General features: G+C 49.8%; 1 pseudogene; it reads left to right on the top strand.

Moving 5' to 3' along the window:
* The first annotated feature begins 1,848 nt into the window (after nt 1–1,848).
* On the top strand, nt 1,849–2,673 carry LOC108539350 (cofilin-1-like; annotated as a pseudogene).
* Nucleotides 2,674–2,948: the final 275 nt, after the last annotated feature.

Below are 2,948 nucleotides of genomic sequence, written 5' to 3'. Positions count from 1 at the left end.
GGTCTCGATCTCCTGACCTCATGATCCGCCCGTCTCGGCCTCCCAAAGTGCTGGGATTACAGGCTTGAGCCACCGCGCCCGGCCAACCTGGCCTAATTTTTGTATTTTTAGTAGAGACAGGGTTTCATCATGTGGGCCAGGCTGGTCTAAAACTCCTAACCTCAGGTGATCTGCCTGCCTCGGCCTCTCAAAGTGCTATCTATTCTTTAACGGAAAGTTTATTCTATCTATTCTTTAACGGAAAAGTTCACCAACCCTGGCACCAGGTGATTGCTTCTAACTGCTGCAGTGTATGGGATAGTGAATAGTATGACTCCACCATAATTTACTTGCTGGTTCCCCTGGTGATTGTCCCTGTGCTCAGTTATTCTAGGCACTGAGGATATAGCAAAGGAGCCAGGAAAAGTCCTCTGGGAGCTTACAGTGGCTGGCGCTGGGTTCAGATCCCTTATTCAGCATAGACACCATTCCCAGCACTTGATGTTGATGGTTGTTTGAATCCTCACAACAATTTTATAATATTGTCTCCATTTTTCAGGTGAGGAAACCAGCTCAGAAATGCCAGGATGGGCTTTGAGCTCCACCCCAGACTGGCTACGGCACCTGGGCTCTTAGCTCCTTGCTCTCCTGCCTGTCTGCACAGCCTGGCCAATCCTCCACCCGTCTCATTCCCACCTTCCTAATTGTTGCCTTTGTGATGAGTGTAAAATTCTCTCTCATAATGTCATTTTCATTTGCATTTCTCTGATATCTCCCGAGTTTGAATATTTCTGGAATCTGAGCTCTTAACTGTTGATTTGCTTCTTTAAATCAAACTAGTATGTTTTCTAAACAAGGTGAAAAACATTTTAACAAAGAAGTTTGCAGACATTTCCATACATGCCTCTCTCCTTTGCTGCAACTTGAGGCATATGTTCTAGAAAAGAGACACATAGGTCTTGGTGTAACTTGCCTCATCCAGAACACGTGGGGCCAAGTTCAAGTCACCCACCAGACTTGAGACTTCTTCCAAATCACTAACAGCTCTAGGGCTCTATTTCCTCCTCTGTAAAATGGGGGTAGGAAGAGTACGGACCTCATATCATAGGGTTATGGGGACAATGAAAGTGCTTGGTTCAGTCAGACCCTGGCAGCTGCCTCAGCAGCTCTCCTCTTCTCTGGCTCTCCTTGCCATCTCCTTTACTTTTCCTTCCCCTCCCCACCCCTCCCCTCCCCACAAAGTCTCACTCTGTTGTGCAGGCCGGAGTCCGGTGGTGCAATCTTGGCTCACTGCAACCTCAGCCTTCCAGGTTCGACCAATTCTTATGCCTCAGACTCCTGAGTAGCTGAGATTACAAATACGTTCCACCACGCCAGGCTAATTTTTATATTTTTAGTAGAGATGGGGTTTCACCATGTTGGCCAGGCTGGTCTCAAACTCCTGACCTCAAGTGATCCACCCACCTCTGCCTCGTTTAAAGTGCTGAGATTACAGGCATGAGCCACCATGCCCAGCCTTCGTTTTCTTTTCTTTTTTTTTTTTTGGCTGTTGTTTTTGAGACACAGGCTCACTCTGTTGCTCAGGCTGGAGTGCAGTGGCATGAACATGGCTCACTGCAGCCTCAATCTCCTGGACTCAAGCAATCCTCCCTCTCAGCCTCCCAAGTTGCTGGGCCTACAGGTGCATGCCACCATGCCAGACTAATTTTTTTTTTTTAAATTTTTTGTAGAGACCAGGTCTTGCCATATTGCCTGGACTGATCTCAAACTTCTGGGCTCAAGCGATCCTCCTGCCTTGGCCTTCCAAACCTGGGATTACAGACGTGAGCCATGGCACCTGGCTGCTATCTCCTTTTCGTTTCTGAAAACATGGCCTCTGGTGTGGATATCTCTGATGGTGTCATCAAGGTGTTCACTGACATGATGGTAGGCAAATCTTCAACGCCAGAGGAGGTGAAGAAGCACAGGAAAATGGTGCTGCTCTTCTGCCTGAGTGAGGGTGAGAAGAACATCGCCCTGGAGGAGGGCAAGGAGACCCTGGTGGGTGACGTGGGTTGGACCGTTGACGACCCCTATACCACCTTTGCCAAGATGCTGCCAGACAAAGACTGCTGCTGTGTCCTCTGAGGGGATGGAACCCATGAAACCAAGGAGAGCAAGGAGGTCCTGGTGTTTATCTTCTGGGCCCCTGAGTCTGCACCCCTTAAGGGCAAAATGATCTCTGCCAGCTCTAAGGATGCCATTGAGAAGCTGACAGGGGCCAGACCTGGTGGCTCACGCCTGTAATCCCAGCACTTTGGGAGGCCAAGGCGGGTGGATCACTTGAGGTCAGGACTTCAAGACCAGCCTGGCCAACATGGTGAAACCCCATCTCTACTAAAAATACAAAAATTAGCTGGGTGTGGTGGCATGTGCCTGTAATCCCAGCTAGTCGGGAGGCTGAGGCAAGAGAATTGCTTAAACCCAGAAGGCGGAGGTTGCAGTGAGCAGAGATCACACCAATGCACTCCAACCTGGGCAACAGAACGAGACTCCATCTCAAAAAAAAAAAAAAAAAAAAAAGCACAAAACAAAAGAAGTCGACAGGGATCAAGCATGAACAGTGAACTGCTACAAGGAGGTCAGGGACCGTGGCACCCAGGCAGAGAAGCTGGGAGTGGCGCTGTCATCTCCCTGGAGGGCATGCCTTTGTGAGTCCCCTCCAGCCCCATGCCTGGAACATCTGGCAGCCCCAGACCTGCCCTTGGGGGTTGCAGGCTGCCCCCTTCCTGCCAAACCTGAAGTGCTGGGGGGGATCCCAGCACAGGAAAGGCAATCCCTTCCAAACAGCCTGCCACCCCAGGGCCTTCCCAGCACCTGGATTTTCTTCCTCCCTCCATCCCTGATGTTTCTGGTCTTCCCAAACCACTTTTTTGTTGTTGTTGTTGTTTAATTTTGAGACAGAATCTAACTCTGTTGCCCAGGCTGGA

This window comes from Rhinopithecus bieti, unplaced genomic scaffold, assembly GCF_001698545.2.
Source record: "Rhinopithecus bieti isolate Rb0 unplaced genomic scaffold, ASM169854v2 scaffold_16234, whole genome shotgun sequence".
Taxonomy (NCBI): Eukaryota; Metazoa; Chordata; class Mammalia; order Primates; family Cercopithecidae; genus Rhinopithecus; species Rhinopithecus bieti.
This window is presented reverse-complemented; position numbering and strand designations above follow the sequence as displayed.